Here is a 24,475-nt window from a genome sequence, read left to right as displayed (position 1 = left end):
AGAGAGAGAGAGAGAGAGATGGCACACCCAGGAGTCAAGACTGGCACACAAGCAGAAAGGCCAATATTAATCTCCCACTGTTTTTTTTGGTTGTTTTTTTTTTTTTTTTTTCAGGGAGACTTTAGAAAAAAAAATAATAAAAAAAATATGATTTTATCAGGAAGAATTTAGAAACCAAATAAAATAAAATGATTTTTTCAGGGAGAATTTATAAAACAAATAAAACCAAAAATAGGCGTTCTATGGCCCACTGACTGAGAGATGACGCACCCAGGAGTCAAGACTGGCACACAAGCAGAAAGGCCAATATTAATCTCCCACTGTTTTTTTTTTTTTTTTTTCAGGGAGACTTTAGAAAAAAAAAAATAAAAAAAATGTGATTTTATCAGGAAGAATTTAGAAACCAAATAAAATAAAATGATTTTTTCAGGGAGAATTTAGAAAACAAATAAAACCAAAAATAGGCGTTCTATGGCCCACTGACTGAGAGATGACGCACCCAGGAGTCAAGACTGGCACACAAGCAGAAAGGCCAATATTAATCTCCCACTGTTTTTTTTTTTTTTTTTCAGGGAGACTTTAGAAAAAAAAAAATAAAAAAAATGTGATTTTATCAGGAAGAATTTAGAAACCAAATAAAATAAAATGATTTTTTCAGGGAGAATTTAGAAAACAAATAAAACCAAAAATAGGCGTTCTATGGCCCACTGACTGAGAGATGACGCACACAGGAGTCAGGAGTGGCACACAAACCCAGAGGCCAATATTTTTCTACCAATGATTGATGTAGTTATTTTCTCTGGTAGATTTTAGAACCCAAATCAAGGAAAAAAAATATAGGCTTTCTATGGACCACAATTGGAGAGAGAGAGAGAGAGAGAGAGAGATGGCACACCCAGGAGTCAAGACTGGCACACAAGCAGAAAGGCCAATATTAATCTCCCACTGTTTTTTTGGTTGTTTTTTTTTTTTTTTTTTCAGGGAGACTTTAGAAATAAAAATAATAAAAAAAATATGATTTTATCAGGAAGAATTTAGAAACCAAATAAAATAAAATGATTTTTTCAGGGAGAATTTAGAAAACAAATAAAACCAAAAATAGGCGTTCTATGGCCCACTGACTGAGAGAGAGAGAGAGATGGAACGCTTAGTACTGGCACACAAGCCCAAAGGGCAATATTAATCTCCCTTTTTTTTTCCAGGGAGAATTTCTAAAACCCAAAAAAAAAATAAAATAGGCTTTCTATGGCCCACTATTTGTGAGAGAGATGGGACGCTCAGGACTGGCACAGATGGCACGCTCAGGACTGGCACAGAAGCCCAGAGGCCAATATTAATCTCCCTTTTTTTCTGGGAGAATTTATAAAACCAAAAAAATATTTAAATAGGCTTTCTATGGCCCACTATTTGTGAGAGAGATGGCACGCTCAGGACTGGCACAGATGGCACGCTCACAACTGGCACACAAGCCCAGAGGCCAATATTAATCTCCCTTTTTTCAGGGAAAATTTATAAAACAAAAAAAAAAATTAAATAGGCTTTCTATGGCCCACTATTTGTGAGAGAGATGGCACGCTCAGGGCTGGCACAGATGGCACGCTCAGGACTGGCACACAAGCCCAGAGGCCAATATTAATCTCCCTTTTTTTCAGGGAGAATTTATAAAACCCCCAAAAAAAATAAAATAGGCTTTCTATGGCCCACTATTTGTGAGAGAGATGGGACGCTCAGGACTGGCACAGATGGCACGCTCAGGACTGGCACAGAAGCCCAGAGGCCAATATTAATCTCCCTTTTTTTCTGGGAGAATTTATAAAACCAAAAAAATATTTAAATAGGCTTTCTATGGCCCACTATTTGTGAGAGAGATGGCACGCTCAGGACTGGCACAGATGGCACGCTCACAACTGGCACACAAGCCCAGAGGCCAATATTAATCTCCCTTTTTTTCAGGGAGAATTTATAAAACCCCCCAAAAAAATAAAATAGGCTTTCTATGGCCCACTATTTGTGAGAGAGATGGGACGCTCAGGACTGGCACAGATGGCACGCTCAGGACTGGCACAGAAGCCCAGAGGCCAATATTAATCTCCCTTTTTTTCTGGGAGAATTTATAAAACCAAAAAAATATTTAAATAGGCTTTCTATGGCCCACTATTTGTGAGAGAGATGGCACGCTCAGGACTGGCACAGATGGCACGCTCACAACTGGCACACAAGCCCAGAGGCCAATATTAATCTCCCTTTTTTCAGGGAAAATTTATAAAACAAAAAAAAAAATTAAATAGGCTTTCTATGGCCCACTATTTGTGAGAGAGATGGCACGCTCAGAGCTGGCACAGATGGCACGCTCAGGACTGGCACACAAGCCCAGAGGCCAATATTAATCTCCCTTTTTTTCTGGGAGAATTTATAAAACCAAAAAAATATTTAAATAGGCTTTCTATGGCCCACTATTTGTGAGAGAGATGGCACGCTCAGGACTGGCACAGATGGCACGCTCACAACTGGCACACAAGCCCAGAGGCCAATATTAATCTCCCTTTTTTCAGGGAAAATTTATAAAACAAAAAAAAAAATTAAATAGGCTTTCTATGGCCCACTATTTGTGAGAGAGATGGCACGCTCAGGGCTGGCACAGATGGCACGCTCAGGACTGGCACACAAGCCCAGAGGCCAATATTAATCTCCCTTTTTTTCAGGGAGAATATATAAAACAAAAAAAAAAAATAAATAGGCTTTCTATGGCCCACTATTTGTGAGAGAGATGGCACGCCTAGGGCTGGCACAGATGGCACGCTCAGGACTGGCACACAAGCCCAGAGGCCAATATTAATCTCCCTTTTTTTCAGGGAGAATTTATAAAACCCCAAAAAAAATAAAATAGGCTTTCTATGGCCCACTATTTGTGAGAGAGATGGCACACTCAGGACTGGCACACAAGCCCAAAGGCCAATATTAATCTCCCACTGTATTTTTATCAGGGAGAATTTATACACCCCACAAAAAAAAATACAGAAAAATGAAAAGGCTTTCTATGGCCCACTATGTGAGAGAGATGGCACACACAGGGATGGCACTCTAGCAGAAATGCCAAATTGCCAATCTTAATCTCCCACCAAAAAAAAAAAAAAAAAAAAAACAGGGAATGTCCTACAATTACTATCTCCCTGCCTGCAGTAATCTCAGCCAGGTATGGCAGGCAGCTACTATCTCCCTGCCTGCAGTAATCTCAGCCAGGTATGGCAGGCAGCAATAAGGAGTGGACTGATGCACAAATGAAATAAAAAGTGTGGACAAACAAAAAAGATAGCTGTGCAGAAAGGAAGGAACAAGAGGATTTGTGCTTTGAAAAAAGCAGTTGGTTTGCACAGCGGCGTACACACAGCAATGCAGCTATCAGGGAGCCTTCTAGGGCAGCCCAATGAGCTACAGCGCTGAGGGGAAAAAAAAAAAAAAAAAAACTTCCACTGTCCCTGCACACCGAGGGTGGTGTTGGACAGTGCAAATCGCTGCAGCACAAGCGGTTTTGTGGTTAATGGACCCTGCCTAACGCTATCCCTGCTTCTGACAAAGCGGCAGCAACCTCTCCCTAAGCTCAGATCAGCAGCAGTAAGATGGCGGTCGGCGGGAACGCCTCTTTATAGCCCCTGTGACGTCGCAGACAGCAAGCCAATCACTGCAATGCCCTTCTCTAAGATGGTGGGGACCAGGACCTATGTCATCACGCTGCCCACACTCTGCGTTTACCTTCATTGGCTGAGAAATGGAGCTTTTCGCGTCATTGAAACGCGACTTTGGCGCGAAAGTCGCGTACCGCATGGCCGACCCCGCACAGGGGTCGGATCGGGTTTCATGAAACCCCGACTTAGCCAAAAGTCGGCGACTTTTGAAAATGTTCGACCCGTTTCGCTCAACCCTACTCACCAGAGCCCCCAGGCCGACCAGGATGAGCCACATGAAAGGCACGAACAAGATCGGAAGCATGAACATCAGAGGCAAAAACCCAGGAATTATCTTCCTGAGCATAACCCTTCCATTTAACCAGATACTGGAGTTTCCGTCTAGAAACACGAGAATCCAAAATCTTCTCCACAATATACTCCAATTCCCCCTCCACCAAAACCGGGGCAGGAGGCTCAACAGATGGAACCATAGGTGCCACGTATCTCCGCAACAACGACCTATGGAATACATAATGTATGGAAAAGGAGTCTGGGAGGGTCAAACGAAAAGACACAGGATTGAGAACCTCAGAAATCCTATACGGACCAATAAAACGAGGTTTAAATTTAGGAGAGGAAAACTTCATAGGAATATGACGAGAAGATAACCAAACCAGATCCCCAACACGAAGTCGGGGACCCACACGGCGTCTGCGATTAGCGAAAAGTTGAGCTTTCTCCTGGGACAAGATCAAATTGTCCACTACCTGAGTCCAGATCTGCTGCAACCTATCCACCACAGAATCCACACCAGGACAGTCCGAAGACTCAACCTGTCCTGAAGAGAAACGAGGATGGAACCCAGAATTGCAAAAAAATGGAGAAACCAAGGTAGCCGAGCTGGCCCGATTATTAAGGGCGAACTCAGCCAACGGCAAAAGGGACACCCAATCATCCTGGTCTGCAGAAACAAAACATCTCAGATATGTTTCCAAGGTCTGATTGGTTCATTCGGTCTGGCCATTAGTCTGAGGATGGAAAGCTGAGGAAAAGGATAGGTCAATGCCCATCCTACCACAAAAGGCTCGCCAAAACCTTGAAACAAACTGGGAACCTCTGTTAGAAACAATATTCTCAGGAATGCCATGCAACCGAACCACATGCTGAAAGAACAAAGGTACCAAATCAGAGGAGGAAGGCAATTTAGCCAAGGGCACCAGATGGACCATTTTAGAAAAGCGATCACAGACCACCCAAATGACTGACATCTTTTGAGAAACGGGAAGGTCAGAAATGAAATCCATCGAAATATGTGTCCAAGGCCTCTTTGGGACCGGCAAGGGCAAAAGCAACCCACTGGCACGAGAACAGCAGGGCTTAGCCCTAGCACAAATCCCACAGGACTGCACAAAAGTACGTACATCCCGTGACAGAGATGGCCACCAGAAGGATCTAGCCACTAACTCTCTGGTACCAAAGATTCCAGGATGACCAGCCAACACCGAACAATGAAGTTCAGAGATAAGTTTATTAGTCCACCTATCAGGGACGAACAGTTTCTCTGCTGGACAACGATCAGGTTTATTCGCCTGAAATTTTTGCAGCACCCGCCGCAAATCAGGGGAGATGGCAGACACAATGACTCCTTCCTTGAGGATACCCGCTGGCTCAGATAAACCCGGAGAGTCGGGCACAAAACTCCTAGACAGAGCATCCGCCTTCACATTTTTAGAGCCCGGAAGGTACGAAATCACAAAGTCGAAGCGGGCAAAAAATAACGACCAACGGGCCTGTCTAGAATTCAAGCGCTTGGCAGACTCGAGATAAGTCAAGTTCTTATGATCAGTCAATACCACCACGCGATGCTTAGCTCCTTCAAGCCAATGACGCCACTCCTCGAATGCCCACTTCATGGCCAGCAACTCTCGATTGCCCACATCATAATTACGCTCAGCGGGCGAAAACTTCCTGGAAAAGAAAACACATGGTTTCATCACTGAGCAATCAGAACCTCTCTGTGACAAAACCGCCCCTGCTCCAATCTCAGAAGCATCAACCTCGACCTGGAACGGAAGAGAAACATCTGGCTGACACAACACAGGGGCAGAACAAAAACGACGCTTCAACTCCTGAAAAGCTTCCACAGCAGCAGAAGACCAATTAACCAAATCAGCACCCTTCTTGGTCAAATCGGTCAATGGTTTGGCAATGCTAGAAAAATTACAGATGAAGCGACGATAAAAATTAGCAAAGCCCAGGAACTTTTGCAGACTTTTCAGAGATGTCGGCTGAATCCAATCCTGGATGGCTTGGACCTTAACTGGATCCATCTCGATAGTAGAAGGGGTAAAGATGAACCCCAAAAATGAAACTTTCTGCACACCGAAGAGACACTTTGATCCCTTCACAAACAAAGAGTTAGCACGCAGGACCTGAAAAACCATTCTGACCTGCTTCACATGAGACTCCCAATCATCTGAGAAGATCAAAATGTCATCCAAGTAAACAATCAGGAATTTATCCAGATACTCACGGAAGATGTCATGCATAAAAGACTGAAACACAGATGGAGCATTGGCAAGTCCGAACAGCATCACTAGATACTCAAAATGACCCTCGGGCGTATTGAATGCAGTTTTCCATTCATCTCCTTGCCTGATTCTCACCAGATTATACGCACCACGAAGATCTATCTTAGTGAACCAACTAGCCCCCTTAATCCGAGCAAACAAGTCAGATAACAATGGCAAGGGATACTGAAATTTAACAGTGATCTTATTAAGAAGGCGGTAATCAATACACGGTCTCAGCGAACCATCCTTCTTGGCTACAAAGAAGAACCCTGCTCCCAGTGGTGATGACGATGGGCGAATATGTCCCTTCTCCAGGGATTCCTTCACATAACTGCGCATAGCGGCGTGTTCGGGCATGGATAAATTAAATAATCGACCTTTAGGGAATTTACTACCAGGAATCAAATTGATAGCACAATCACAATCCCTATGCGGAGGTAGAGCATCGGACTTGGGCTCTTCAAATACATCCTGATAATCAGACAAGAACTCTGGGACCTCAGAAGGGGTGGATGACGAAATCGACAAAAATGGAACATCACCATGTACCCCCTGACAACCCCAGCTGGATACCGACATGGAATTCCAATCCAATACTGGATTATGGGTTTGTAGCCATGGCAACCCCAACACGACCACATCATGCAGATTATGCAACACCAGAAAGCGAATAACTTCCTGATGTGCAGGAGCCATGCACATGGTCAGCTGGGCCCAGTATTGAGGTTTATTCTTGGCCAAAGGTGTAGCATCAATTCCTCTCAATGGAATAGGACACCGCAAAGGCTCCAAGAAAAACCCACAACGTTTAGCATAATCCAAATCCATCAGATTCAGGGCAGCGCCCGAATCCACAAACGCCATGACAGAAAACGACGACAAAGAGCATATCAAGGTAATGGACAGAAGGAATTTGGACTGTACAGTACCAATGACGGCAGACCTAGCGGACCGCTTAGTGCGCTTAGGACAATCAGAAATAGCATGAGTGGAATCACCACAGTAGAAACACAGACCATTCAGACGTCTGTATTCCTGCCGTTCAACTCTAGTCATAGTCCTATCGCACTGCATAGGCTCAGGTTTAACCTCAGGCAGTACCGCCAAATGGTGCACAGATTTACGCTCGCGCAAGCGTCGACCGATCTGAATGGCCAAAGACAAAGACTCATTCAAACCAGCAGGCATAGGAAATCCCACCATGACATCCTTAAGAGCCTCAGAGAGACCCTTTCTGAACAAAGCTGCCAGCGCAGATTCATTCCACTGAGTGAGTACTGACCATTTCCTAAATTTCTGACAATATACTTCTATATCATCCTGACCCTGGCAAAAAGCCAGCAAATTTTTCTCAGCCTGATCCACTGAATTAGGCTCATCGTACAGCAATCCGAGCGCCAGGAAAAACGCATCGACACTACTCAATGCAGGGTCTCCTGGCGCAAGAGAAAATGCCCAGTCTTGAGGGTCGCCGCGCAAAAAAGAAATAATAATCAAAACCTGTTGAATAGGATTACCAGAAGAATGAGGTTTCAAGGCCAGAAATAGCTTACAATTATTTTTGAAACTTAGAAACTTAGTTCTATCTCCAAAAAACAAATCAGGAATAGGAATTCTTGGTTCTAACATAGATTTCTGATCAATAGTATCTTGAATTTTTTGTACATTTATAACGAGATTATCCATTGAAGAGCACAGACCCTGAATATCCATGTCCACACCTGTGTCCAGAATCACCCAAATGTCCAGGGGAAAAAAAAAGTGAACACAGAGCAGAAAAAAAAAAAAAATGATGTCAGAACTTTTTCTTTCCCTCTATTGAGAATCATTAGTTTGGCTCCTTGTACTGATATGTTTGCTAATGACAGGTGTTATGAAGGCAATCCAGAAACACAGTGTGCTTAGCGATCAGAGCGCACACAGTGATCTGACAAATACCCAAAAATACAAGAACGAGCTCTGAGACGTGGAAACTCTGTAGACTGCACACCTGATCCTATCCTAAACACAACTAAAAGCGGCTGTGGATTGCGCCTAACAACTACCTAGGCAACTCGGCACAGCCTAAGAAACTAGCTAGCCTGAAGATAGAAAAATAGGCCTGACTTGCCCCAGAGAAATTCCCCAAAGGAAAAGGCAGCCCCCCACATATAATGACTGTGAGTAAGATGAAAAGACAAAACGTAGGGATGAAATAGATTCAGCAAAGTCTACAGTCTTGCAGTCTACAAAAAACCCTAAAGCAAAACCACACAAAGGGGGCAAAAAAAAACCCACCGTGCCGAACTAACGGCACGGCGGTACACTCTTTGCGTCTCAGAGCTTCCAGCAAAACCAAAGACAAGCTGGACAGAAAAAAAGCAACAAAAAAGCAAAAAGCACTTAGCTATACAGAGCAGCAGGTCACAGGAACAATCAGGAGAAGCTCAGATCCAACACTGAAACATTGACAAGGAGCAAGGATAGCAGCATCAGGCGGAGTTAAGTAATGAAGCAGTTAACGAGCTCACCAGAACACCTGAGGGAGGAAGCTCAGAAGCTGCACTACCACTTGTGACCACAGGAGTGAATTCAGCCACAGAATTCACAACAGGGGCCATGGTATCGCCACTTGGCGCCAGCACCCGTGAGAGTACTGTTTGTCTGAAGAGGTGGGTGTGCCCGCTTTTGGTCGACGGCACTGCCACTAGGTCCCTCATAGTACAATCAAGTGTCTGGCGGTGGTGGTGCGCACCCAACGTCAGACACACCGTTGTAATATGAGGGGCCCTGGGCCTGTACCGCCGGCCACAAGACAGTCCCCCCCAGGTCAAACAGTGCTCTACCACTTGCAAAATTTTCTCTCACAGCTCCACCAATGTTTAGTCTATGCGCTGACATCCTTCAATGCCTGGCACTGTCAATACCATTGTATTGACATTTTTCTAGGCCTCCACTGACCTGTCTACTGCTGCCCGTGTTCCCCTGGAACCAATTTTAAATTGCCTACAGCCAGCCCAATTTATTATGTTAGGGCTTCGAAGCCTGTCTGCGGTCCCTCCTTCCACTAGGCCTCCACTGACCTGTCTACTGCCGCCCGTGTTCCCCTGGAACCAATTTTAAATTGCCTACAGCCAGCCCAATTTATTATGTTAGGGCTTCGAAGCCTGTCTGCGGTCCCTCCTTCCACTAGGCCTCCACTGACCTGTCTACTGCTGCCCGTGTTCTCCTGGAACCAATTTTAAATTGCCTACAGCCAGCCCAATTTATTATGTTAGGGCTTCGAAGCCTGTCTGCGGTCCCTCCTTCCACTAGGCCTCCACTGACCTGTCTACTGCTGCCCGTGTTCCCCTGGAACCAATTTTAAATTGCCTACAGCCAGCCCAATTTATTATGTTAGGGCTTCGAAGCCTGTCTGCGGTCCCTCCTTCCACTAGGCCTCCACTGACCTGTCTACTGCTGCCCGTGTTCCCCTGGAACCAATTTTAAATTGCCTACAGCCAGCCCAATTTATTATGTTAGGGCTTCGAAGCCTGTCTGCGGTCCCTCCTTCCACTAGGCCTCCACTGACCTGTCTACTGCTGCCCGTGTTCCCCTGGAACCAACATCAGAAAATATAAAAATAAGTATTTTGCTTATAAAAAAGAAAATACTGGAGAGATATCAAATGCAGACATTTTAACATTAAAAACAAACACATACAACAAAAATCTGGTACAGTACTAAAAATGGCCACCAGCTACAATAACTTTCTCCTGCAAGTAGTTAACTGAAAGTTTTTTTCAATTTAAAACACAGATATGGCATCCACCGAGTGTTGTCCTGTCGCGTCTTCTTTATATTATTGCCAAGAAGATGCAAAACAATGAAAATAATAAAATCATTATTTACCAAAAAAATAGAGTAAGTCAAAACCACATTGCAAATAAACATTCATTACAAATAAAGAAGCAGGGCGCGTCCGAGGGTGAGTATATACCTAATAAGAATATAATCACCCTCGGACGCGCCCTGCTTCTTTCCGACAGCCTTCCTTCCTAAGAATCAGCCCTTCCGTGGTGTAGAGAGAGGGTGTGTTACACTCCAAGGTGTTCCCCAGGTTGCCTTTCCTGAGCTTCGATCTTCATGCTCTCGTTTAGTAGTTGTCGGAAAGTAGGCTGCATTAGGCCTACAAATTGGGTATGGGGTGGAGAGAGATGGTGTGTTACACTCCAAGGTGTGCCCCAGGTTTCCTTGCCATTGCTTCGGTCTTCCGACTCTCGTTTAGTAGTTGTAGAAAACTACACTGCATTAGGCCTACAACATGGGTATAGGGTGGAGAGAGATGGTGTGTTCCACTCCAAGGTGTTCTCCAGGTTGCCTTTCCAGAGCTTCGATCTTAATGCTCTCGTTTAGTAGTTGTTGGAAACTACACTGCATTAGGCCTCCAAATTGGCTATGGGGTGGAGAGAGATGGTGTGTTACACTCCAAGGTGTTCTCCAGGTTTCCTCGCCATTGCTTCGATCTTCAGACTCTCGTTTAGTAGTTGTAGAAAACTACACTGCATTAGGCCTACAAAATGGGTATCGGGTGGAGAGAGATGGTGTGTTACACTCCAAGGTGTTCCCCAGGTTTCCTTGCCATTGCTTCGGTCTTCCGACTCTCATTTAGTAGTTGTAGAAAACTACACTGCATTAGGCCTACAAAATGGGTATAGGGTGGAGAGAGATGGTGTGTTCCACTCCAAGGTGTTCTCCAGGTTGCCTTTCCAGAGCTTCGATCTTAATGATCTCGTTTAGTAGTTGTTGGAAACTACACTGCATTAGGCCTCCAAATTGGCTATGGGGTGGAGAGAGATGGTGTGTTCCACTCCAAGGTGTTCTCCAGGTTGCCTTTCCTGAGCTTCTATCTTCAGGCTCTCGTTAAATTGTGGTTAAATGGAACAACTGCATTTGGCGTACTAGTTGGTTTGGGGCCTACTAACAGTGTCTGCCGCTCCTTGCTGTTCTCCTGGTTTCCTGTCCTGAAATTCCGTTTTCAGGCGCTCGTTAAGTAGTTGTTAATGTTAGACTGCATTTGGCCTACTAGTTGGGTTGGGGCCTACTATCGGTGTCTGCCACTCCTTGCTGTTCTCCTCCACTGAACAAAGCTGTGCCGCCTGTTTACTACGGTTGCCAATTTTGAACTGCATTTCGACTACTTACTGATTTGGGCCTACTCTCTGTGTCAGCCTCTCATTCCAGTTGTCCTCCACTGCAATGCCCCCTGGTTATTCCTGTGTTACCAATTTTGAACTGCATTTAGCCAACTTTATTCTTTGGGCCTATATCTGTGTTTCCTCCTCATCCTGCCCATTGCCCAGCCAGTGATAGATGAGTCTGCTGGTACATTGACCCATAACGCAACATTCCCCGTGCACGCTACACAACAACATTGTGACCCTGCTGAAAGTCAGGTTGCTCTTCCCGCATACCATACCACCTTACACGGGGACAAAGAGGAAGGTGCAGATGAAAGTGCAGGTTCCTTCATCAGGTGGGGGGAGGAATACTAGTTGGCGACGTCACTGGCACAGGGCCTCTCATAGTACGCAAAAGTGTTGCTGCCGGTGGGAGGCGCCCCCGCCGTGCAAACACACCACTGTACTTTGAGGGGCCCTGTGCCAGTGCCAATGCCAACGAGTGGGCCCCCCCTGCTTGCTCAGGTTCACAGCACTTGCAAAGTTGAAATACTTACCTCTCCCTGCTCCACTGCCGTGACGTGGTCCAGATTTCCTGGGCCCACTAATTACTTGAACCAGCCCTACCCACCACAACTTCAGCCAAATGACCCCCAATTTCAAATGCCTTCCAATTATTATAAGGTAAATTACGCTTGACAAGCTTCATTAAGAAGAATGGATGGTTTTGACATTAAAATGGGCACTCTAGGTGTTTTCCTGGCCCCCACTCACTGCCGACTATGCTGCCCCATTGACTTGCATTGGGTTTCGTGTTTCGGTCGATCCCGACTTTACGTCATAATTGGCCGATTTCACTCGACCCGACTTTTGAGATAGTCGGGTTTCGCGAAACCCGGCTCGACTTTATAAAGGTCAAGGTCGCTCAACTCTAGCCAGGACGACTGATCCGGGTACATGAAAGAATGAATGGGGCCATGTATCGTGAGATTTTGAGTGCAAACCTCCTTCCATCAGCAAGGGCATTGAAGATGAAACGTGGCTGGGTCTTTCAACATGAAAATGATCCAAAGCACACCGCCAGGGCAACGAAGGAGTGGCTTCGTAAGAAGCATTTCAAGGTCCTGGAGTGGCCTAGCCAGTCTCCAGATCTCAACCCTATAGAAAACCTTTGGAGGGAGTTGAAAGTCCGTGTTGCCAAGCGAAAAGCCAAAAACATCACTGCTCTAGAGGAGATCTGCATGGAGGAATGGGCCAACATACCAACAACAGTGTGTGGCAACCTTGTGAAGACTTACAGAAAATGTTTGACCTCTGTCATTGCCAACAAAGGATATATTACAAAGTATTTAGATGAAATTTTGTTTCTGACCAAATACTTATTTTCCACCATAATATGCAAATAAAATGTTAAAAAAAACAGACTGTGATTTTCTGGATTTTTTTTCTCAGTTTGTCTCCCATAGTTGAGGTCTACCTATGATGTAAATTACTGATGCCTCTCATCTTTTTAAGTAGTGGAACTTGCACTATTGCTGACTGACTAAATACTTTTTTGCCCCACTGTAGCTGTGCAGAAAGGAGCAACAGGATTTTTGCTTTTAAAAAAGCAGTTGGTTTGCACAGCAGCGTGCAAACAGCAATGCTGCTCTCAGGGAGCCTTATAAGGCAGCCTAATAAGCTACAGAGCCGATGCACAAAAATCTAGCCTCCACTGTCCCTGCAAACAAATGGTGGTGTTGGACAGTGGAAATCTCTACAGCACAAGCAGTTTTGGGGCTTAATCTTCCCTCCCTAACTATATCCCTTCTTCTGATGAAGCTGCAGCAACCTCTCCCTATGCTAAGATCGGCAGATGTAAGATGGCGGTCGGCGTGCATATCCCTTTATAGCCCCTGTGATGCCGCAGAAAGCAAGCCAATCACTGTCATGCCCTTCTCTAAGATGGTGGGGACTGAGACCTATGTCATCACGCTGCCCACACTCTGCATCCTCCTTCATTGGCTGAAAAATGGCGCTGAAAGCGTCATATGAAACGCAACTTTGGCGTGAAGATCGCCGACCTCATGGCCGATCCCAGACTAGGATTGGGTCGGGTTTCATGAAACCCGACTTTGCCGAAAGTCAGCGATTTTTTAATTTGTCCGATCCGTTTCGCTCAACCCTATTCCAGAGTTATTACCATATAAATTTACGCTGTTCAGAATTGAAAAATTTGTTTTGGTCATTAAGGTCATTAAGGGTTTAAAAATAGGTATGAACAAAATAAGCCAGAAAGTTTCACTACCAAACAATAGCATCTGCTACAGGCCACTGTGCTTAGGTGGCGTGTGTACAAATCAAATATTGAACTGTTACACCATATATATATATATATATATATACATATATATATATATATATATATATTTTTTTTTTTTTTATTCTATACATATACAGTACAGACCAAAAGTTTGGACACACCTTCTCATTTAAAGATTTTTCTGTATTTTTTCATGACTATGAAAATTGTACATTCACACTGAAGGCATCAGAACTATGAATTAACGCATGTGGAATTATATACTTAACAAAAAAGTGTGAAACAACTGAAATTATGTCTTATATTCTAGGTTCTTCAAAGTAGCCACCTTTTGCTTTGATGACTGCTTTGCACATTCTTGGCATTCTCTTGATGAGCTTCAAGAGGTTGTCACTGGCAGGGCCGGACTGGCCATTGGGCAATTCTGGCAAATGCCAGAAGGGCCTGTCTGGTCATGGGCTGCCTTGTCTGCTATGTTGTTAGCAGAATCAGTGTTCTCAAGACTCCCATACTGTTAACAGTTGTGATGGAGCACAAAGTCGCTGACTCCGTCACTTACTCCAGCAGGCCACAGGTATCATTAGAAATATTGGCCTTGTAAATCTTGCTTTCCTCCATCCACGATAATGTTAATAACATATCCCCATCTGTTGCTTGGAAATGGGACAACATGGGCCTGTATGATTGCAAATGCCAGGGCTGAATTTCAGTCCCAGTCCGTACCTGGTCACAGGGAATGGTTTTCACTTCACAGGTTTAATAAATGGGATTTCTTGCCTTATAAATGGGGTTGGGACCATCAGTTGTGTTGTGCAGAAGTCTGCTGGATACACAGCTGATAGTCCTACTGAATAGACTGTTAGAATTTGTATTATGGCAAGAAAAAAGCAGCGAAGTAAAGAAAAGTGGCCATCATTACTTTAAGAAATGAAGGTCAGTCAGTCCGAAAAATTGGGAAAAACTTTGAAAGTGTCCCCAAGTTCATTGGCAAAAACCACCAAGTGCTACAAAGAAACTGGCTCACATGAGGACCGGCCCAGGAAAGGAAGACCAAGAGTCACCTCTGCTTCTGAGGATAAGTTTATCCAAGTCACCTGCCTCAGAAATCGCAGGTTAACAGTAGCTCAGATTAGAGACCAGGCCAATGCCACACAGAGTTCTTGCAATAGACACATCTCTACAACAACTGTTAAGAGGAGACTTTGTGCAGCAGGCCTTCATGGTAAAATAGCTGCTAGGAAACCACTGCAAAGGACAGGCAACAAGCAGAAAAGACTTGTTTGGGTTAAAGAACACAAAGAATGGACATTAGACCAGTGGAAATCTGTGCTTTGGTCTGATGAGTCCAAATTTGAGATCTTTGGTTCCAACCACAGTGTCTTTGTGCGACGCAGAAAAGGTGAACAGATGGACTCTACATGCCTAGTTCCCACCGTGAAGCATGGAGGAGGAGGTGTGATGGTGTGGGGGTGCTTTGCTGGTGACAATGTTGGGGATTTATTCAAAATTGAAGGCATATTGAACCAGCATGGCTACCACAGCATCTTGCAGCGGCATGCTATTCCATCAGTTTTGCATTTAGTTGGACCATCATTTATTTTTCAACAGGACAGTGACCCCAAACACACCTCCAGGCTGTGTAAGTGCTATTTCACCCAGAAGGAGAGTGATGAGGTACTACGCCAGATGACCTGGCCTCCACAGTCACCAGACCTAAACCCAATTGAGATGGGTTGGGGGGTGCTGGACCGCAGAGTGAAGGCAAAAGGGCCAACAAGTGCTAAGCATCTCTGGGAACTCCTTCAAGATTGTTGGAAAACCATTCCTGGTGACTACCTCTTGAAGCTCATCAAGAGAATGCGAAGAGTGTTCAAAGCAGTCATTAAAGCAAAAGGTGGCTACTTTGAAGAACCTAGAATATAAGACATAATTTCAGTTGATTCACACTTTTTTGTTAAGTTTATACTTCCACATGTGTTAATTCCTAGTTTTGATGCCTTCAGTGTGAATGTACAATTTTCATAGTCATTAAAATACAGAAAAATCTTTAAATGAGAAGGTGTGTCCAAACTTTTGGTCTGTACTGTGTATATATATATATATATATATATATATATATATATATATATATATATATATATATATATATATATATATATATATTTTAGGTCCCAATGCAAATCTTTAACAACCCCTTCACCACCTACCTTGTGAAGTTTATTATTCATTGTTATCTTTGTATGTAGTAGACAGCCAAAGTGTGACTATTCTCTTTGCTCCCTCTTTAGACATACCCCAACATAACTTAATATTTCTATTCAATGTACTGCTGACTTTGGTATTTTCTTTTTTCCAAATTTTCTTCCTCTTCTATTTTTGTTTCTTTCCTTTGTTGAAAAACTGATGCTTCGTTTCTTATTACATCAATTTCCACAACAAGTATTTTTAATTAAGCCTCGCTTGTAGGTTTGCAGGAAAAAGAAACATTCCCTTCATCTCCGGCTCTCTCATCACCTAGTATAAGATTTTCTAACAATTGCGCAGGTCTCATACAGGAAGTAGGAATGAAAAAGGTCAAATCAGTTATTACCAATCAATTATTGAGCCAAATTCCTATCTCCTGACCTGCAGGAACAGCAATTCAGATATTTTTTTTCTGTTTTAATTTTGCAGCCTGTAAAAACAAATCTATGAAGGAAGTACAGAAAATTGACTGAAGTACTAAATTGTCACTCAGTTATGCAATCTGTTATTGTTTCGTTGTTACTTTCAGGAAGATCTAAATTTAAGCTTTAGATAAAAGTTTTAAAGCTGTATGACTCTCTATAAATAAATATTATATGGTATATTGTTATTATAATAACAATAACAAAGAAAATTATCACTTGATCATAATTAAATCTAGCATGATAAAATTGGTATAATAATAATTTAGCTATTTCGGTAAGATCAGGCAGTCTAATATGTAGACCTAGATATGAAGCAAAAGAAAATATGCTCTTGTTTAGGTTGAAGCAGGTGCTAATGAGGAGTATTTTTTTCTCTTATTATTCAGTGTTTCAATTAATGGTCATGGAAATTGATCTATCTTTCATTAGAATTCAATCACATGTACATTTATTTCAGAAGCTTTTTATTGCAAGGGTATGTGCACACGTTGCGGATTTTGCTGCGGATCCGCAGCGGATTGGCCGCTGTGGATTTGCAGCAGTTTTCCATGAGTTTACAGTGCCATGTAAATCTATGGAAAACAAAATCCGCAGTGCACATGCTACGAAAAAAAACCTTGTTTATTCCGCAGCATGTCAATTCTTTGTGCCGATTTCGCAGCGGTGTACACCTGCTCCATAATAGGAATCCGCAGGTGTAAACCACAGGTGGAATCTGCACAAAATCCGCAAAAAAATTGTGGTAAATCTGGGGTAATTCCGCAGGAAATCTGCAGTGTGGTTTACCTGCGGATTTACCAAAATCAGTCCGGAAAAATCCGCACCACTTTCCACAACGTGTGCACATGGCCTACGAAGGACACAATGTAATTTGCTAACACCAATAAATAGCTTCATAGAGGCATATTAATAATTCATTAGAGTGGAATCCATCACTTACGATCCCTTTATGACCCAGTGTAAATGATTGCTAACAAGTAATGGTACTTGCTCTTACATTTACATGGCAAAATTTATAACTACACTACATTCAGATTATCGATTGGGTCTCTCGTCTAGCCACTATTACTGGAAAATTCCAAAGCATTTTTAACCATTCCAATTTTCTCTGCACTGATGTTCTAAAACGCTAGTGCAGTATAAGCAGTTGGCACAAGGTTAATCAGCTACTGAAGCAGGTGAAAGGCTGCCAGAAACAGTCCACAGAAGGCAGAGATGGTTTATTGCCAGAACAAGTGCTGTGTGTATAGTATAAGAAGCACTCGTAGCACTTTCTCCTCCAGATCCAGGGATTCTGTGGGTGTAAGGACAAAACCACTGGGTACTAGGAGACCCTATCAATTCTGTTATGTAGGTAATCATAAATAAAAATAAAAAGCAAACATGCTCAATTTCCCCACCGCCTCCTAAACTAAAAAAAAATGGGGCACAGCCAGTCTGAATATAATTTTTTCGAGCCTCGTCCACATTGAAAAAGCAAATTTTTTTTTCAATATATAATAATGAAGCCAAATGTAAATAAAAAGGCAAAACTTACATGATTATCTAAATGACATTTTTTTTTACTGATATTAAAAGTGCATAAAAAAATTATGTAAAATGTGCCTGGTCAGGAAGGGATGGAGTTATCGGAACTGGTTTGTGTAATGAATTGATTTATACAGGTGTAGTAACTTCAACCAATAATAATAATAATCTTTATTTTTATACAGCGCTAACATATTCCGCAGCGCTTTACAGGTTGCACACATTATCATCGCTGTCCCCGATGGGGCTCACAATCTAAATTCCCTATCAGTATGTCTTTGGAATGTGGGAGGAAACCGTAGTACCCGGAGGAAACCCACGCAAACACAGAGAGAACATACAAACTCTTTGCAGATGTTATCCAGGAACCAATAACTGCTTAATGGAAACACCATACTGTAGAAGTGGCCAGTGGGCAACTAAATAATGTTCCTAACAAGTTGGCTGAAGTGAGAGATTTTTAATTGAGTTGGATCTTCTCTAGTATATCATATTGAATGGGTTTATGAAATATATCAACATAGTTGATGCTTCAATAGTATCTGCAAAGGCACCAACTCTGTGGGTAGGACTGGCGATGAAGAAGGCAAAAATGCCTGCATTACTTAACAGTGCAGCCATGGTCCAGCTAAGTGTACTAGTATTGCTGGATGCTAGTCAACTAGTGAATATTTCTGCTAACCAATCTATTGTTGGGATAGACAGTAGTTTTATTAGTATTTATGTGTCCAATAGGACAGCACCGCATCCTATTCAGACTTTCTTTAGTTTGCTAGGAATCATCAACTATTTTAATTGACCTATTCCTAAAATCCTGATGAGCTATCCTTGCTGTTATATCCTGATCCTGTATGTGATCCCTACTTCATCTGATTCTGCATTTCCCCCTGACTTTGACCCCTTTCTCAGAGTTTATTATTTTTCCTGGTTTTGTACTTGTTCCTGTATCACCAGTTATAGACCTGGATAATAATAAAAAACAATAAAAGTACGCATATTTAGTATCGACGCGTCCGTAACGACCCCACCTATAAAACTATATCACTAGTTAACCCCTTCAGTGAACACCGTAAAAAAAAACGAGGTAAAAAACAACGCTTTATTCTCATACCGCCAAACAAAAAGTGGAATAACACAGGTTGCCTTTCCTGAGCTTCGATCTTCATGCTCTCGTTTAGTAGTTGTCGGAAAGTAGGCTGCATTAGGCCTACAAATTGGGTATGGGGTGGAGAGAGATGGTGTGTTACACTCCAAGGTGTGCCCCAGGTTTCCTTGCCATTGCTTCGGTCTTCCGACTCTCGTTTAGTAGTTGTAGAAAACTACACTGCATTAGGCCTACAACATGGGTATAGGGTGGAGAGAGATGGTGTGTTCCACTCCAAGGTGTTCTCCAGGTTGCCTTTCCAGAGCTTCGATCTTAATGCTCTCGTTTAGTAGTTGTTGGAAACTACACTGCATTAGGCCTCCAAATTGGCTATGGGGTGGAGAGAGATGGTGTGTTACACTCCAAGGTGTTCTCCAGGTTTCCTCGCCATTGCTTCGATCTTCAGACTCTCGTTTAGTAGTTGTAGAAAACTACACTGCATTAGGCCTACAAAATGGGTATCGGGTGGAGAGAGATGGTGTGTTACACTCCAAGGTGTTCCCCAGGTTTCCTTGCCATTGCTTCGGTCTTCCGACTCTCATTTAGTAGTTGTAGAAAACTACACTGCATTAGGCCTACAAAATGGGTATAGGGTGGAGAGAGATGGTGTGTTCCACTCCAAGGTGTTCTCCAGGTTACCTTTCCAGAGCTTCGATCTTAATGATCTCGTTTAGTAGTTGTTGGAAACTACACTGCATTAGGCCTCCAAATTGGCTATGGGGTGGAGAGAGATGGTGTGTTACACTCCAAGGTGTTCTCCAGGTTTCCTCGCCATTGCTTCGATCTTCAGACTCTCGTTTAGTAGTTGTAGAAAACTACACTGCATTAGGCCTACAAAATGGGTATCGGGTGGAGAGAGATGGTGTGTTACACTCCAAGGTGTTCCCCAGGTTTCCTTGCCATTGCTTCGGTCTTCCGACTCTCGTTTAGTAGTTGTAGAAAACTACACTGCATTAGGCCTACAAAATGGGTATGGGGTGGAGAGAGATGGTGTGTTCCACTCCAAGGTGTTCTCCAGGTTGCCTTTCCTGAGCTTCTATCTTCAGGCTCTCGTTAAATTGTGGTTAAATGGAACAACTGCATTTGGCGTACTAGTTGGTTTGGGGCCTACTAACAGTGTCTGCCGCTCCTTGCTGTTCTCCTGGTTTCCTGTCCTGAAATTCCGTTTTCAGGCGCTCGTTAAGTAGTTGTTAATGTTAGACTGCATTTGGCCTACTAGTTGGGTTGGGGCCTACTATCGGTGTCTGCCACTCCTTGCTGTTCTCCTCCACTGAACAAAGCTGTGCCGCCTGTTTACTACGGTTGCCAATTTTGAACTGCATTTCGACTACTTACTGATTTGGGCCTACTCTCTGTGTCAGCCTCTCATTCCAGTTGTCCTCCACTGCAATGCCCCCTGGTTATTCCTGTGTTACCAATTTTGAACTGCATTTAGCCAACTTTATTCTTTGGGCCTATATCTGTGTTTCCTCCTCATCCTGCCCATTGCCCAGCCAGTGATAGATGAGTCTGCTGGTACATTGACCCATAACGCAACATTCCCCGTGCACGCTACACAACAACATTGTGACCCTGCTGAAAGTCAGGTTGCTCTTCCCGCATACCATACCACCTTACACGGGGACAAAGAGGAAGGTGCAGATGAAAGTGCAGGTTCCTTCATCAGGTGGGGGGAGGAATACTAGTTGGCGACGTCACTGGCACAGGGCCTCTCATAGTACGCAAAAGTGTTGCTGCCGGTGGGAGGCGCCCCCGCCGTGCAAACACACCACTGTACTTTGAGGGGCCCTGTGCCAGTGCCAATGCCAACGAGTGGGCCCCCCCTGCTTGCTCAGGTTCACAGCACTTGCAAAGTTGAAATACTTACCTCTCCCTGCTCCACTGCCGTGACGTGGTCCAGATTTCCTGGGCCCACTAATTACTTGAACCAGCCCTACCCACCACAACTTCAGCCAAATGACCCCCAATTTCAAATGCCTTCCAATTATTATAAGGTAAATTACGCTTGACAAGCTTCATTAAGAAGAATGGATGGTTTTGACATTAAAATGGGCACTCTAGGTGTTTTCCTGGCCCCCACTCACTGCCGACTATGCTGCCCCATTGACTTGCATTGGGCTTCGTGTTTCGGTCGATCCCGACTTTACGTCATAATCGGCCGATTTCACTCGACCCGACTTTTGAGATAGTCGGGTTTCGCGAAACCCGGCTCGACTTTATAAAGGTCAAGGTCGCTCAACTCTAGCCAGGACGACTGATCCGGGTACATGAAAGAATGAATGGGGCCATGTATCGTGAGATTTTGAGTGCAAACCTCCTTCCATCAGCAAGGGCATTGAAGATGAAACGTGGCTGGGTCTTTCAACATGAAAATGATCCAAAGCACACCGCCAGGGCAACGAAGGAGTGGCTTCGTAAGAAGCATTTCAAGGTCCTGGAGTGGCCTAGCCAGTCTCCAGATCTCAACCCTATAGAAAACCTTTGGAGGGAGTTGAAAGTCCGTGTTGCCAAGCGAAAAGCCAAAAACATCACTGCTCTAGAGGAGATCTGCATGGAGGAATGGGCCAACATACCAACAACAGTGTGTGGCAACCTTGTGAAGACTTACAGAAAATGTTTGACCTCTGTCATTGCCAACAAAGGATATATTACAAAGTATTTAGATGAAATTTTGTTTCTGACCAAATACTTATTTTCCACCATAATATGCAAATAAAATGTTAAAAAAAACAGACTATGTGATTTTCTGGATTTTTTTTCTCAGTTTGTCTCCCATAGTTGAGGTCTACCTATGATGTAAATTACTGATGCCTCTCATCTTTTTAAGTAGTGGAACTTGCACTATTGCTGACTGACTAAATACTTTTTTGCCCCACTGTAGCTGTGCAGAAAGGAGCAACAGGATTTTTGCTTTTAAAAAAGCAGTTGGTTTGCACAGCAGCGTGCAAACAGCAATGCTGCTCTCAGGGAGCCTTATAAGGCAGCCTAATAAGCTACAGAGCCGATGCACAAAAATCTAGCCTCCACTGTCCCTGCAAACAAATGGTGGTGTTGGACAGTGGAAATCTCTACAGCACAAGCAGTTTTGGGGCTTAATCTTCCCTCCCTAACTATATCCCTTCTTCTGATGAAGCTGCAGCAACCTCTCCCTATGCTAAGATCGGCAGATGTAAGATGGCGGTCGGCGTGCATATCCCTTTATAGCCCCTGTGATGCCGCAGAAAGCAAGCCAATCACTGTCATGCCCTTCTCTAAGATGGTGGGGACTGAGACCTATGTCATCACGCTGCCCACACTCTGCATCCTCCTTCATTGGCTGAAAAATGGCGCTGAAAGCGTCATATGAAACGCAACTTTGGCGTGAAGATCGCCGACCTCATGGCCGATCCCAGACTAGGATTGGGTCGGGTTTCATGAAACCCGACTTTGCCGAAAGTCAGCGATTTTTTAATTTGTCCGATCCGTTTCGCTCAACCCTATTCCAGAGTTATTACCATATAAATTTACGCTGTTCAGAATTGAAAAATTTGTTTTGGTCATTAAGGTCATTAAGGGTTTAAAAATAGGTATGAACAAAATAAGCCAGAAAGTTTCACTACCAAACAATAGCATCTGCTACAGGCCACTGTGCTTAGGTGGCGTGTGTACAAATCAAATATTGAACTGTTACACCATATATATATATATATACATATATATATATATATATATATATATATATATATTTTTTTTTTTTTTTTATTCTATACATATACAGTACAGACCAAAAGTTTGGACACACCTTCTCATTTAAAGATTTTTCTGTATTTTTTCATGACTATGAAAATTGTACATTCACACTGAAGGCATCAGAACTATGAATTAACGCATGTGGAATTATATACTTAACAAAAAAGTGTGAAACAACTGAAATTATGTCTTATATTCTAGGTTCTTCAAAGTAGCCACCTTTTGCTTTGATGACTGCTTTGCACATTCTTGGCATTCTCTTGATGAGCTTCAAGAGGTTGTCACTGGCAGGGCCGGACTGGCCATTGGGCAATTCTGGCAAATGCCAGAAGGGCCTGTCTGGTCATGGGCTGCCTTGTCTGCTATGTTGTTAGCAGAATCAGTGTTCTCAAGACTCCCATACTGTTAACAGTTGTGATGGAGCACAAAGTCGCTGACTCCGTCACTTACTCCAGCAGGCCACAGGTATCATTAGAAATATTGGTCTTGTAAATCTTGCTTTCCTCCATCCACGATAATGTTAATAACATATCCCCATCTGTTGCTTGGAAATGGGACAACATGGGCCTGTATGATTGCAAATGCCAGGGCTGAATTTCAGTCCCAGTCCGTACCTGGTCACAGGGAATGGTTTTCACTTCACAGGTTTAATAAATGGGATTTCTTGCCTTATAAATGGGGTTGGGACCATCAGTTGTGTTGTGCAGAAGTCTGCTGGATACACAGCTGATAGTCCTACTGAATAGACTGTTAGAATTTGTATTATGGCAAGAAAAAAGCAGCGAAGTAAAGAAAAGTGGCCATCATTACTTTAAGAAATGAAGGTCAGTCAGTCCGAAAAATTGGGAAAATCTTTGAAAGTGTCCCCAAGTTCATTGGCAAAAACCACCAAGTGCTACAAAGAAACTGGCTCACATGAGGACCGGCCCAGGAAAGGAAGACCAAGAGTCACCTCTGCTTCTGAGGATAAGTTTATCCAAGTCACCTGCCTCAGAAATCGCAGGTTAACAGTAGCTCAGATTAGAGACCAGGCCAATGCCACACAGAGTTCTTGCAATAGACACATCTCTACAACAACTGTTAAGAGGAGACTTTGTGCAGCAGGCCTTCATGGTAAAATAGCTGCTAGGAAACCACTGCTAAGGACAGGCAACAAGCAGAAAAGACTTGTTTGGGTTAAAGAACACAAAGAATGGACATTAGACCAGTGGAAATCTGTGCTTTGGTCTGATGAGTCCAAATTTGAGATCTTTGGTTCCAACCACAGTGTCTTTGTGCGACGCAGAAAAGGTGAACAGATGGACTCTACATGCCTAGTTCCCACCGTGAAGCATGGAGGAGGAGGTGTGATGGTGTGGGGGTGCTTTGCTGGTGACAATGTTGGGGATTTATTCAAAATTGAAGGCATATTGAACCAGCATGGCTACCACAGCATCTTGCAGCGGCATGCTATTCCATCAGTTTTGCATTTAGTTGGACCATCATTTATTTTTCAACAGGACAGTGACCCCAAACACACCTCCAGGCTGTGTAAGTGCTATTTCACCCAGAAGGAGAGTGATGAGGTACTACGCCAGATGACCTGGCCTCCACAGTCACCAGACCTAAACCCAATTGAGATGGGTTGGGGGGTGCTGGACCGCAGAGTGAAGGCAAAAGGGCCAACAAGTGCTAAGCATCTCTGGGAACTCCTTCAAGATTGTTGGAAAACCATTCCTGGTGACTACC

The 24,475-nt window shown here is 43.6% G+C and overlaps 1 protein-coding gene across 1 annotated transcript in view; it reads right to left on the bottom strand.

The window, feature by feature from the left end:
* The window catches only part of LOC138656667 (bifunctional heparan sulfate N-deacetylase/N-sulfotransferase 4-like), a 1,389,166-nt gene that overhangs the window by 1,046,970 nt on the left and 317,721 nt on the right, over positions 1-24,475 (bottom strand). The gene's annotated exons all lie outside the window — the stretch shown is intronic.

The sequence above is a fragment of the Ranitomeya imitator genome, chromosome 1 (assembly GCF_032444005.1).
Source record: "Ranitomeya imitator isolate aRanImi1 chromosome 1, aRanImi1.pri, whole genome shotgun sequence".
In the NCBI taxonomy this organism is placed as follows: Eukaryota; Metazoa; Chordata; class Amphibia; order Anura; family Dendrobatidae; genus Ranitomeya; species Ranitomeya imitator.
Note: the sequence above shows the minus strand (reverse complement) of the source record. Positions and strands in the feature narration are given on the sequence as shown.